This window comes from Aulonocara stuartgranti (assembly GCF_965226115.1).
Source record: "Aulonocara stuartgranti genome assembly, chromosome: 16".
Lineage (NCBI taxonomy): Eukaryota > Metazoa > Chordata > Actinopteri > Cichliformes > Cichlidae > Aulonocara > Aulonocara stuartgranti.
Window position 1 is genome coordinate 37,271,832 of NC_138952.1, and position 14,725 is coordinate 37,286,556.

The 14,725-nt window shown below is 43.7% G+C and overlaps 1 pseudogene across 1 annotated transcript; it reads right to left on the minus strand.

Annotated features, from left to right (window-relative positions):
• Nucleotides 1-6,662: 6,662 nt before the first annotated feature.
• On the minus strand, nucleotides 6,663-10,559 carry LOC309691226 (putative 2-ketogluconate reductase; annotated as a pseudogene). The gene is made up of 6 exons: nucleotides 10,181-10,559; nucleotides 9,802-9,973; nucleotides 8,926-9,103; nucleotides 8,761-8,846; nucleotides 7,778-7,932; nucleotides 6,663-6,853 (listed from the first exon to the last, which is right to left on the minus strand). The product of its transcript is annotated as a putative 2-ketogluconate reductase (transcript).
• Nucleotides 10,560-14,725: the final 4,166 nt, after the last annotated feature.

A 14,725-nucleotide genomic window follows, 5' to 3' on the forward strand; every position in this document is an offset into this window, starting at 1 on the left:
TTTTCAGTGCGGAAGGATGAAAGATGTGTTTTGAAAATGCCACATCACTACCGTCCTCCTCCCTGCGGATCAGTCCGCATGTTCAGGGCGCATTTGTTATGGAATATGTTGAGCAAACCTGGAGAAGCGTCAGCTCAACATATTATTATTGTCATTGCCGTGGATCTTTACCTGATAAACTGACTTGGTGAGTAAATGTTTACTCTTATTCAAACTGATTTTGTGGCTTCTCTTAGTTTAGCACCAGGTTTATAATCTTGCTAGCTAGTTAGTGTTAGCCTAGCGTTGCTGCTGCCGCTGGGATCATGTTTCTTAAAAATTAACACCACAGCCTTAAAAACCTTATAAAACTATGTCTGTGAAATTTTCTGTTGATTGTTTGAAATAAAAAAGTGAGATAAGAGCCCAGACAAAATTCTTCGGGAGGTGCAGCCGTTAGGGGTGGGTGGGGTGTGGGGGGTATTTTCAATCCATAGCCATAACTAACTAACTAACTAACTAAATAACTAACTAACTAACTAATGATATATATCATGTTTAACCTGAGTAGCAAAAGACTGCAGGGGGGGTTGAAAACAGTAAGCCAGGAGTTAGCTGTGCTCGCGGACTCTATCAAGCCTTGACCTCCTGGTCAGCTATTGCTATTGCGCTGGTGGATAACAGAGCTCTCCACTCTGAAGCACTTTTGAAAATATGTGATATTATTATAAATTAAGTAGATATTTGAGCATTACACAGCTACATTCTTGCCTGAAAATATCTTAAAAGGTTATTTTGTGACCCAGAAAGGGTAATCTGGGGAAAAGGAGGATTGCATTTGTCGGAGCCTGTGCATACTTGTAAGCACGGCAATGGCGGAGGAGCGCGGCTAAAAAACGTATTACTTTTTCTGGGTCACAAAATAAACTTTTAAGATATTTTCAGGCGAGAATGTAGCTGTGTAAAATTCAAATATCTGTTCGATTTATCAAGACATCACATATTTGCAAAAATGCGACGAAGTATTCAGACACGTCCATTTTCTTTTATGCTTTGTGGCAGCTTTTGAACATCTGTGGCATCTATTAATGCCAAATCTAGCCTTTATTTAACAACATAAGCAATCTCTATGTTACAATGATTGCACAGCCATTAAGGATCAAATCAGTTTCTGAAAAATGTTATGCTTTTTCTCCCTCTGCTTGCTTCTTACTGTCTTTGAGGCCCCACAAGGCTGCCCGCTGGGATTGGAACGATGGGAGAGGCGTGAGTTTCTCAAAATGGGCTCATTGAGTCAGCACGGATAAGATCTTGGAGAGGCTACGGCTGCTGTGAATACTCAGAATAAGATCTCTGACTGCAGACTGGATACATCTCAGAAGGGCTTGCTCGCAATAACATCTCTGGGTGCAAATTGGATGACATCTCGGGGAGGCACACTGCCGTGAGTTCTCAGAATCGGCTCCTTGAGCACAAGAAATGACAACATCACAGAACGCAAGTATGGCGAAGATCGCGGCTCTCCAACGGGAGATTGAGAGACCAGTGTTGGACTGTAGAACTGCTTTGAAATTCATATGAGCTGTTCGCACTAAAGTAAAAACCACCATCACTTCATGCGGATACCCCTTTGGCGCCAGCTGCGGTCTCAAGGCTGGAGCTGAACAACAACTCCCTGATAACGACTGTGTTTAGTCTGTTCCTTCCCATTCCCTGCAAGGCCACCTGGGTTGGCTGGAAGACTGTTTACTTAGCCTGGCAGGGCAAAGGACACTGTCTCAGCTGAACTATGGACACGCACACACATACATATACTGATACTCATAAGCACTCACCGACCCATCACCCTCCCTACCCCGGATCCAACGCCACCTCCAACGCTTACCTCCCCCATGATGTGGACATCGGGTCAGTTGGAGGCGCAGTCGAAAGATTGCAGCGGTCCCAGATCAGATGTGCACACTAGAACTCTTTCCCATGTTGCTGTCTGTGTTTATTGTGTTATGGTGTGTTGATACCTGTGCATTCCTGTATTATCCTTTTGTGTTGCACATTTCAATGTTTTTTTTTCCTCGCTACCTAGCCTGACCTGTCTTCCCAATGTGATGTTTGTATTGTATGTACGGTCGGAGGTCTGTCATCTCGGTTGTGGGCAAAAGACCTGCAACTGACACATAAAGGCTATCTCATCATCTCTCATCTCATCACCAGCACTCCTGCTGTTGGACAGAAAGACATCAGTCAGTATTTTGATTTTCCAATATATTAGCAACTGTCAGTGACATTTATATTAATGAGGCTGAACTTTAATCATACTTTAGATCAGCCTGTTTTACTTATTGTTTTATTTGTGCTTTGGTTTGGGGAAGTTGTTTCTTCACTGATCTTTTCCTGTCTTCTGTTATTAGACTTGAGATATGACTGCACTGTGCTGTTGCTGGTGACTCCAGTTAATTCTATAAGACATGCTGTGTAAGTAAACCAACAACAACAGTTTGTCTGCATTTCTTGAAAGATCACATCCCCCAAACTTAGTTTAGAGGGTCTACACTGTATATAGTGAAGTCTGCAAGTTTTCTAACAGCTAGATTTGTTGAAAGTTATTGGCCATGTTTGCATAGCCCTTTTTAAAATGATGCTTTCATGACATTATTGTGTGTTGGGTGGGGGTCACGGCTATCCAGACTGACAGTGGGACATTGAATGTCACCTCTCCGGTGGGGAGGGAGCCTGAGATTGTGTAAATTGGAGTCTGTTTTATACCAAATGCAGAAAAAAAATGTTTTAAGGAAGCAATTAAGTTCATGAGTCCTCCGTCACAGAAGGTGTGTCAGTGAAGATGGTCGCCTGCAGGTTCAAGCTCATTGCATCTCCAACCCACATCCACTGCCACTGTACTTCAGGGAAGTTAAAGACTTTCTTCTGCACCTACATTTGTATCACCTCGATCCATGACAGTAATTCAGGCAGTAATGCCTGGACTGGAAACAAGCATCCTGAAAACATTACAACATTCCAGCTCCTGAGTTGGAATGAAAAACAAATGTGTTGTTTAAATCAGAGACTGCACTTATTTTTAATCATATTCAGGTTACCACACATTGTTTTTTCATTTAGTTGAGCTTGAAATGTTTGTCAGTAAGTAAACAATTAGTATTGTACAGTCAGAAATATCAAGTTATTCTTAATACTGCAGACTTGCAATGTATAAGTTGTCCTAACAGTCATCTTAAGTAAGCTTTACTTAGTTTTTTTGAGGCAACGAGTTTCTTTAATTTTTTTTGAGTTCTGGGAACTAACAAGGCCGTACAGTGTACTCAAAATGAGCAAGTTGCCCTAACTTGGTCATCTTAAGTAAACTTGATACAATTTTTTTGAGTTCTGGGAACAAATTAGATTTTACAGTGTGGAGACAGCAGTGGCCTCATTGTTCTGACACACAACACAAAGCTATCCACAACACTACACACTAACTACACAAGACAACACATTAACTACACACTCCAAACACGCTAAACGTCACATCTCAAAACTCTCTCTCTCTCTCTTTTTCTGCTCTCTCTCTCTCGCCGTCACTCCTGAAACTTCCCCCTCTTCCTAAACAACCAAATGTCATGTTGCCATATCATTTTTTGATTGGTGCATTTTTCCACCAACACGAATGGGCTGTTTTTTGTTTTGTTTGTTTATTTTTTTCTCCAGGTGTTGTGCCAGACAGTGCTCGTGATCGCCGTCCGCGGGAGCGCGCAGCTGCTTAAAGCTGTAGCGTCCAGATTACTTACAGCTACTTCCTGCAGCTGATATAAGATGCCGTAAGCTGAACACAGCTTCAACCGTCTGTTGAAAAATAGTAACGCACCGCATTTTCTTGTTAGTAACTGTAACGGCGTTGTAACAATCGAAATAGTAATTCGTTAGATTACTCGTTACTGAAAAAAGTAACGCCGTTTGTAGCGCTGTTATTCCCATCACTGGATGAGTGTTTCTGCAATGCACTGATCAGTTTCAGTCATCAGGAACTAAAGGATATTGGCCTTATCCAGAACCCAGACTTTAATTCAGATTGAACCGACAGTATCCCAACTGAGATTGCAGAACAACACGGGAGCTCCATGGGTTATTGTCAGAAACAGCAAGTGACGCAGATGGAGCAGGGAGAGAAATCAAAGTGGGGATGCAGAGTTGGCACATCCAGCTATCAAAACAACAACACAAACTCCCGTTTCCATCCATCTTACTCACCAAAGCCAGATCCCTCGCAAACAACACTAAGGAGGTACAATCAGAGATTTTACTAATACCGCTTTTTCCGTAAGTGTTGTCTACTGATTGTAACTCAATCTTAGCTCCATCCAAACATCCGCAGTGTCTTAGTGGAGTTACCGGGCCAGACATTACACCGCTAGGACTGCCACAAAGACTCTGGTGGGGGAAGGCGTGCTGGGATCTGCGCTGATGTGCTTCAACACTGGTGCCATAACAGCAGAATTATAGACATTAACCATGATTACCATTGTTTACATCCCCGCAATGCAAACTTTAGCTCAGCACTCAATCCCCTCCAACTTATCATCATCAAACAGTAGAGAGGACATCAAGGGTGTTCATATCGTTTGTGGGGACTAATAAGGCATGTTTGAAATCTGTACTCCCCAAATTCCACCAACGTGTTAAGTGTCCTACCATTGGGGACAGGACACTGGACCATATGTACAGTAACATCAAGCATGTCTACAGAGCATCACCACTCCCCCACCTGGGACAGAATTATCACCGGCCTCTGCTCCTCCTCCCTGCCTACATCGCCCCCAGGAAACAGACCCCTCCAAGCCCCTGGGTCATTAAAGCATGGCCAGATGATGTTCTCCTCCAAGTAGAGGACTGTTTTGATCTGACAGACTGGTCCATGTTTGAAGAGCAGGACCCAGAGACCTTCAAGTCTGTCCTTTTCTACACAAGTACTGTGTAGTAAATGTGGACTTGTAACTCAGCCAAGGAGACGTACAGGAGAGGGATAGAGGTCCTCCTCACTGACATCATCCCACACCAGGTGTGGTATCCAAACTCACTAACTACAAAGGACAGAGCCCCCCAAGCCCCAACAGCAGCCTCAAACTTGCAGAAGAGCTCAGACCAACTGGAAGGAATCCCTGCCAGGCTGTTCAACCTCTCCCTGACTCATCCCACAGCGGTTCCCACCTGTCCGAAGGCCTCCACTATCATTTCTATCCCCAGTGAGGCTGGTATAGACAGCCTCACTGACTACATACCTGTAGCCCCCACATCTGTAGTCATGAAGTGCTTCGAGCAGTGTCTTGTGTCTAAGCACAAGACTGTCTTTCCTCCTCCTTCGATCTGCACCAAATTCCTTCATTTCACCTGGTGGAGAACCTCTCCTGGTCCCTCAACACCAGCTCCATAACTAAGAAGGCCCAACAGTGTCTCTACTTCCTGCGAAAGCTGAGAAAAGCCCATCTCCCACCATCCATTCTCACCACCTTCTACAGGGGGACTATCGAGAGCGTCCTGAGCAGCTGCATCACTGTGTGGTATGGTAACTGCATTGTATTGGATCATAATACCCTACAATGGATAGCGAGAGCAGCTGAGAAGATCACTGGAGCCTCTCTTCCCTCCATCACGGACACCTGCAACAGCAAACCCACTAGCATTGTGGAGGACCCCACACACCCCTCATATCACTCTGCTGCCTTTTGGCAAGAGGTACCGAGGCCCTTACTGCCAGACTGTGGAACAGCTTCTTCCCCTTGGCCGTCAGACTCCTGAACACTCAGTGACTGGACGAACACACACACACCTTCATACTTCACCTTAAAATTTGCACAATGCTCAGTCTTTTTGCACGACACGCTCTCATTGTTGCACTTTTATATTATACACTGTTGTGTCTGTATCGTTCTGTGCTGGCTGGTGTTGCACTGCTTTTGATTTGGGTTTTTTTGCAATGTTTGCATACTTGCACTTTATGTAGTACTGCGTTGATTGTCTGTTATATGTTATAGGAAGCACCATGGTCTTGGAGGAACGTTGTCTTATTTCCCTGTGTACTGTACCACTGCACATGGCTGAAATGACAATAAAGCCACTTAACCTGACTTGAAATATGCCAATGATACCACCATGGCTGAGCTCATTGATGGAGATGAGACAGCGTACAGGGCGGAGGTAGAGAACTTGAAGCTGGTCGTCCAAAAACAAAAGAACTCGTAATGGACTTCAGGAGACACAGACAGTTCCACTCCCCTCTGATTATAAATGGAGAACGGGTGGAATCTGTCTCTACCTTCAGGTTTCTAAGCATCCACATCTCCACTGATCTTACTTGGACCCACAACACCATCACCCTGGTAAAGAAGGCCCAGCAGCGGCTAAACTTTCTCCATGTCCTGAGGAAGGAGAACCTGGAAATGATGTTATTATTAAACTTAGAGTTTTTCTGCTCAGTGCTCAAAGCTAGGAACTATGCCTGAGGGATGATTTTAGGGAAGAGCCAAAAGCAGAAAAAAAATGAAACAGGACTTCTGATTTTGGCTGAAGGCCTCCTTATTTGAAATATTAACTCTGTTTAATATTAGCACTGATTATTACAACAGTATTTCCATGACAGTAAACAGCACACCAAGTTGTTTTCCAGTTGACAAATTAATTTGGGAATTTGGGACTCATGTTGAGGAATACAATCCAGGCAACACTAAAACATATTCTGTAGGATAGAAATGTCGTTTACTGAGGACGGGGGTACCTGGATGCAGCAGGGCTTCATTCAGATAAGAGAGAATCTTCTTTGTGTGTGCGGCAGACCGTCTGGAGGACGAGGATTTGGACTCAAATGCAAGCACGGACGACAGCGTAGCTGTGAGAAAGTTTATTAACAATGAAAGGCAAAATATAAACCAAAGCAGAGCATTGCAGGGAACTACGCTAACAAAAATCTAAACTGGGAACAGCTACAAAATAATAATGAAAGGAACAAAAACCTGCAATGAGAAACCTGGAACGGGAAACCTGGAACATGGAGAAACACACAGCAGAAATACGGGTAGACACGCAGACGAACCAGCAACTAACAGACGGAAACGCAGGGCTTAGATACACATGGGATAGCGAGGGAATGAGACACAGAAGGGGAACACAGCTGGGAGTAATCCGACATGACAAGACCAAGGGGAAGAAAAAGTCAATACAATGACATAGGACACAGACTTTCAAAGTAAGACAGGAAACATAACAGATGCGGACGTGACTAGGTGAGACAGCAACCATGGAGCACAGAAACCAAAAGACTAGAAAAGATAAACAATAACAAAATCAAAGTTCAATAGTAACACAGAAACAAAAACACTGGACCGTGACATTGTGTTTCTATTTAAGTGTTCACTGGAAGCTTATTAGAAGATTATTTAGCTTGTTTGTTCTTCTAGATTAATTATCAAACCAAAAGGCTCTTAAAGTTTTCATTTGTGTGTCCAAAAGTGTTGCATTTCCTTTTCTACTTCAAAGACTTTTTCATTAATACATACCACATTTTGTTCAAGCACTGATTAATGGCTGACCTTTACACCACAGGCATGAAAACACTGGTAGCACCGGTGGGACCTCACTGTATATAAAGTTAATAAAATAATTAACTTTGCTTCAAAGACATTTTTCAACCTGTATCTATCAAACATCATGTGATACGATCCTACATTGAAACTATCCTGCAACTTACTGTGTTCAAATCTTACTTTTTTAGAGATCTTAATTCTAAAAATAAAGTCAGATTTAACAGTTTGACGGTGTAGATGAACTTCATTTGGAACAGGTAACCCTTTCACTCCAGCCGGGGCGTTTTCGACCATCTTCTTCACCATCACACGTGCTGTGGTAATGGTTGAGATGCCAATGTGGGGAGTGATGAGTATATTAGGAAGCTCAAGCAATGGATGATCCCTACACAAGAAAAATCAGAGATAGCTGTCACGGCCCAGCGGCACGAGGGAACAAAGATGGACACAGGTGCAGAAACCAACCCGGAAGCGAGACGGTAGGGAACAAATGATTTATTTCCGCCCACAGGCAAACAAAAGCAAAAGCAAAGCGGCGCCACCACACTCGTGGCGCGTAGGATTATCTACGATAATGAGGGTGACCTAGACACCTCTAGGAGACGGCTGAACAGCAGAGGCAGCGGGGAGGTAGAAACAGGATTAGGCAGGGGCCGGGGCACTGGAATAAGAGGAGATCACGGTCAGTGGGATCCAGCAGACAATCAACGATCCTCCACAGTTGAATTGAGTTGCCTTACTTGGTTTCAGGTGGAGGAGACAGGTGGGGCGGAAGCCCGGAAGCGGTCGAGGCGTGGGGAGGCAGGCAAGTGAGTGGTGGGCCGGCAGGCCACGTCGTGTTAGCAGCAGGCGGCCCAGGTCCAGGAAGGCGGGAGTGAGGGAGACAAGATCTCCACTCCAGGTGCTACCTCTGAGGACAAGAAAAACAAGTAAGACATCACACAGCGTCTGACAGAGTTATGATGCTTCACTCGACTGACATGGGGATAGCAGATACTCAGGCGATGAATGGTTGAGAGCGCAGGTCTGATATACTGCTGGCATGATTGCTCACAGGTGGTCAGCCAGGGAGGAGCAACCGAACTCCGCCCAAAGGAGGAGGGGCCGCTGTCGGAGACCTGCAGGTGCCCACCCAGACCATGACAATAGCACTGCATGAGTCTGCTTGAACGCGTGATTCTGTTGTGTTACTTTGTACGCACAGACATAGCACCTTGGTAAAGGTTCAGGATGAGTCACATCTAAGGCCGCTGCACGAATTGAGAGCTGCAAGTAAGGCGTCCTGGTTCACAACCAGACCTGAGGTTTATAAAGAATTGTTATTACACTGAACCAGTGATCACTAAACACTATAGTACAGGAAACACATTATTCCCACCTCTGCTGATGTTGATCAGTGTCACTGTAGGCTTCATGAGGGACAACTCCCTGTGGCCAATGAGCCTGATGTCTCTGAGGTCAGATTTACAGCTATCATGACAAAGTCTGAGCACCTGAGCAGGTCATCCAAGTTCTCACAATAACTTGCTCCAACTGCTTGCTCGTCTTCGGTGCTCCTGAACAGCATGAAGAGTATTTGAGGGAGACGGTATAGAAACTGAGGGTGACTAATTTAAGCTGTTTTAAGCAAGCCCACCTCCATGCCAACTACTCCTGTCATATAGTGTCTGACTAAATCATATTTATTGTCATTGGTATTGTGTCTGTTTTGTTCTGAAGTCTTGATGCTGCTTCGACCTGCCTCTGGTGTTCTATATATACAGAAACAAGAGCAAAATGTGGAAGGGTAGAAAAGCCCAACCACTACAGCAGTACTGACTAATCATCCTTGAGGGCTTTTAGCACACTAATGAAATCATCACTACAAAACATATATATATATACAGTGGAACCCCGACTTACGAATACCGCATTTAACGAAAAATTCAAGTTACGAAGGCACTTAACGGCAATATTTTTTCCGTAGTTACGGCAAAATGCCCGCATAATGAAATTCGCTGGCTCTGATTGGCTGAGCCCAGAATGCCTACAATGCCCACAATGCCTTCCGAATCATGTGACAACCCCCTTGGCTTTCGTACTTGCGCTTCGCTGTTCCACTTGAACAACGTATTGTTGTTGCAGTTAGCAGTTAGCCTATAGCCTATCGTTCACTCAAAAGGCGCGATGGGTGCTTCGACTTACGAAAGACCCTTAGGAACGAATTAATTTCGTAAGTCGGGGTTCCGCTGTATACTTGTGTTCTTTTATTTACCTTCTGGTCCTCTTGTGATACATAACCTTCATTTCAAATCCTTTGCTTCTTTGAGCAATCTTGTAACCAACCTCTCCCATTCCAGTGATTCCAAGGGTCGCCCGTGTGACTTCAACTCCCATCAGATTTTGAGGTATATGGACAGTCTTTGGGTCTGTAGCTATCTGGTGACCTATGATGAAAAAAATCTTTTGGCTGGATTCACAGATGATACATTTTAGATCATGTTAACATGGTAAATGATGCAATTTACTCCTACGTCTAAAAGAAGGAAGTATTATTCTGCTTATCTGTTGAAGAGTTAAGAGTGATTAGGCATTAGGTCTTGGTTATAGAATTGCTTGAACATTGGGCCACTTTGGTTAACCTGTAATCTCACCCTCATGAATGTTGCGAGCTGAAGCCAGAAGTAGCCCCATGGCTAAATCTGCAGTGCACTGACCACACCAGGTGTGTTGGCCACTTTGGCACCAAGACTGTTGATGAATAGCACATCCAGATGATCGATTCCCACTCCTCCACTGGCTACAACTTTAAGGCAGGGAAGCAACCTGAGCAACCAAGGCTTGGCTGCAGGGCAGTACTTCCAATTTAGCAGAGCCTGTATTTTGGATTATGGAGCACAGGGTTCTGCAGAAAGTCTTTGTAGCAGACGATCTGGAAGTGTTGTTTCACTATGTCAGCTAGCTCTTCAAGGTACAGTAGCCATGTGGACCCCCAACCTTTAAAATTAGTGCCCATGGCTTTTCCTCCTCCATCACTTTCTTTGAAAAAAAAAATGCCCTATCATTTTTTCTACCAAATAGTAAAGACTGTGATTTGGTAGCTTAACCTAGTATGACACGATCTACTCTAATCAGCTGAACATAGTAATCTAGTAGCTGACCAGTTCAAAAGAATTGATATTTTCAGGGTTAAATGACTCTTTTCACAGGTTTCTTAAAAAGAACAGTTTATCTGTTATTAAGAACAAACTCCATAAAGAAGTCATCACTTAAATGAGAAAGACTCACCCTTGAAATTGCCTTTCAACCCCTGAGCTTTCTTCGCCTGGTGTAGTGACAGGTGAGCCTTTGCAGGCTTTCTTACACTACTGTAAAGTTACAGATTAAGTAAAGTTAATATGAAAACATGGGCTGTGTTCAATCTGCAGCATAGTGAGGCTGCAATAAATAGAGTTTACGATTCACCAATATAACATGTATAGCATGAATTAGCACTTCAAAGTTATGCTCTGCAACCTCTCCGGTTATCTAAAAGACAAACTGTAAAGGCTTTGTGAACTTTGGTAACAGATGATTACTGTAAGACTAGACAAGGCCAGACTGAATGAAGTAAGATTTGTTTAAAGTTGCATCAGACAGTTCCTTTATGAGTGCCAACAGATTCTATTTTAACCTAAAAAGAACAGATGGATGATGTTAGTGTACGTTACTCTCTCACTTCTGACAGCTAATGACGTCAGACTTAAAGACCGGATTGAGACATTAGGTGCACTTAGTTTTTCACACACTTCTGCATTTTGGCTTGGCTGTTGCTGAATAAATAAATAACGGCGTGGTTTAAAATGTCATGGGTTGTGTCCATCTGGCGTTATATTAACCTGGTTTTATGGCTTGATTCCTGCAGACATGCAGAAACAAACTAAACCTGCACTGAACTAATTGACTAATGCTGTAGAGAATCTGCAGGTTTGTCTGGACTAAACTTACTGGGGTGTTTTCAGGACTGGTACCAACATTTTGACGAATTATACAGATGCTGTGATGTCCTACATCAGCTTCTGTGACGACGGGTGCTTACCATCAAGCACCGGGGTTAGGTATAATAATCGCAAACCCTGGTTCACACCTGAGGTTGGAAAGGAGTGGAGACACAGACAGTTTCAATACATGGAAATACAGGTTTAGCAAAGCGGTGAGAGAAACATCTGAACTGAAAGAAACTACAGACTCTGCAGAGTTATTTCAGCTAATGACCCTGCTCAGGCAGCTAACCAACTACAAACCTAAACAATGGCTGGCTAACAAACCGACAACACAAGGCAAGACTGGCACACGTACTGTTTGTATCACATACTTTGTACACTCCCTTTATCTGACAACAGAGCTCACAGCAGGCAGACGGAAAATGAGGAGTGAACAGCAAGCGGGACAATCGTGGCTCAAGAGTTGGGAGTTCGTCTTGTAATCGGAAGGTTGCCGGTTCGAGCCCCGGCTCGGACAGTCTCGGTCGTTGTGTCCTTGGGCAAGACACTTCACCCGTTGCCTACTGGTGGATGTTCAGAGGGCCCGGTGGCGCCAGTGTCCGGCAGCCTCCCCTCTGTCAGTGCGCCCCAGGGTGGCTGTGGCTACAATGTAGCTGCCATCACCAGTGTGTGAATGTGTGTGTGAATGGGAGGATGACTGGATATGTAAAGCGCTTTGGGGTCCTTAGGGGCTAGTAAAGCGCTATACAAATACAGGCCATTTACCTTTTTACTTCTGTTAAGTCATAAATTCCACTTCATCTGAAGAGTTTGTACTGTTGCTTTGACAAATAAAGGAACAGTCCTAAGTTTGCACACTGGATGCAGTACAACCATTTTGCACTTCTTTGTCCAGCACATCCTACAGATGCTAAACAGGATTGAGATCCAGAGAATTTAGAGGCCAATTCAACACATTAAAACTCATTAATTTATTTGCTTTGTGGCAGAATAAATTATTCTGTTCATTTTAATCAGTACCAAATCACAACTCAGTCACCTCAATGGGCTTTGCAGAAATTACTCAACAGTTACAGTAGTGACAGTGAGAAGGAAAAACTCGATTTCAACAGGAAGATACCTCCTGCACAACCAGGCCCAGGGAGGGACAGCCATCACTGGTTGACAGTGAGGAGAGCGGGACAGGAAAAAAGCCACACTGCTGAAGAGAGGCAGAGATTAATAATAACTAATGATTAAATGCAGAGTGGTGTATAAAAACATTAAAAAGTTTGGTGAAAAAGAAACACACATGGGAAGCTCCCAGAAGACTAGGCCTGCTTCAGCATCACTAAGGGAGGATCCAGGGTCACCTGGTCCAGCCCTAACTATATGCTTTAGCAAAAAGGAAAGTTTGAAGCCTAATCCTGAAAGTAGAGATAGTGTCTGTCTCCTGAACCCAAACTGGAAGCTGGTTCCACAGAAGAGGGGCCTGAAAACTGAAGGCTCTGCCTCCCATTCTACTTTTAAATACTCTAGGAACAACAAGTAGGCCTGCAGAGCGAGAGCGAAGTGCTCTAATAGGGTGATATGGTACTACAAGGTCATTAAGATAAGATGGGGCCTGATTATTTAAGACCTTGTATGTGAGGAGCAGGATTTTGAATTCTGGATTTAACAGGAAGCCAAAACAGGAGAAATCTGCTCTCTCTTTCTAGTCCCTGTCAGGACTCTTGCTGCAGCATTTTGGATCAGCTGAAGGCAGATAGAAGACTCCTTGGATTTTAGATCCGAGGAGTTATGCAGGAATAGTCTGTAGCAGATTATTTGAAAATGCTAATTCATTATGTCATTTACCTCATCAATGAAAGCATGTTCACTACCCCGCCCCTGACACCCCTCCTTTGGGATCAGAGGCTCCATTAGCTAAAGGGATAAGACACAAAGGTAAACACATTAGGGCTTCTCAAACACTTTGGTTTTGCCAGTGCTGGAAGGAACAGAGACACCACATTCAAACCTCAAAGCTCCATCTAAAAGCTGTTCCCTGCGCTTTGCTTTTGTGACACAGTAACACCATACTCATTAGCTGATATACAGCTTAACTTATTAAAGACACTACACTCCACCATATGTTAGATGTCAGTATTCAAAGGTGTATGTGTGCATTCCTGAAATTAGTGTGAATGTGGGACGACAGCTGGTGGAAGGCAGGCTGAATCCAACACAAAACAAAACACAGCAGACATCACAGTATGCAGTCAGCGAAACTCACAATTACAACCTTCTGGGACACGACTTTCGAAAGTGCCATGACATTTAAGTCACGTTTCATTAATCACATAGATATTAAACACTGATGAGACAAAATATACAGTAGCTGAGACTCACACCACATTTCTTCTTCAGTCTGACTTCTGCCATGGAAGACGTAAACTCGCACCAAACTGTTTCAAAGGTCTGCTATTGTGTTCAATGACAGTGGTTATCCCAAACATACAACACACAAGTTGGTGGGATATTTACTTAGCTATATTCAAAAAGTTATGTCAGAATGAGTGGTGGGCTTTGGTGGGTTCTCAAGCTCCCAGGACTCTGGTAGAGGACCCGAGGACAGGATGAGGACCACAGGGGTGAGAGGGGAATTTATATATATGTATATATAATGTGTATGTGATTGACTGTCAATGTTGGGAAGGTTACTTTTAAAATGTATTCCACTACAGATTACAGATTACATGCCCCAAAATGTATTTTGTAACGTATTCCGTTACATTACTCAGTGAGAGTAACGTATTCTGAATACTTTGGATTACTTAATATATTATCATGCTGTTTACAACTATATGAATGTCCTATTGCTGTGTGATTTATTACTATTACTGAAGGCTACTCGCCATACTAATACCAATTAGATTTTTAAATCTTAATATAAATGAGTAACAGTAGGTGGACATTAGGCAAGGCTGCGTATATATAACAGGTCTGCGGCTCCGAACCGTAGTAAAGGGACCTCTGGCTGATACGTCGGGTTCGTGTCGGCTCGTAGCTGAAAACTAGCTTTACTTTGTTGTCTGGGTCACTTTGCTAGCGAGAGACAGAGAGAGGCGTTGAAAGGCTGCTGCAACAGAGCTTATTGTTTCAGAGGAAACACGAACACAGTGCACAGTCGAGTCTTAATAGCTTACTTACAGCTGGGCTCGTCAGGCTCTCTGTTTGGCTGTGTAACCGGTGTGA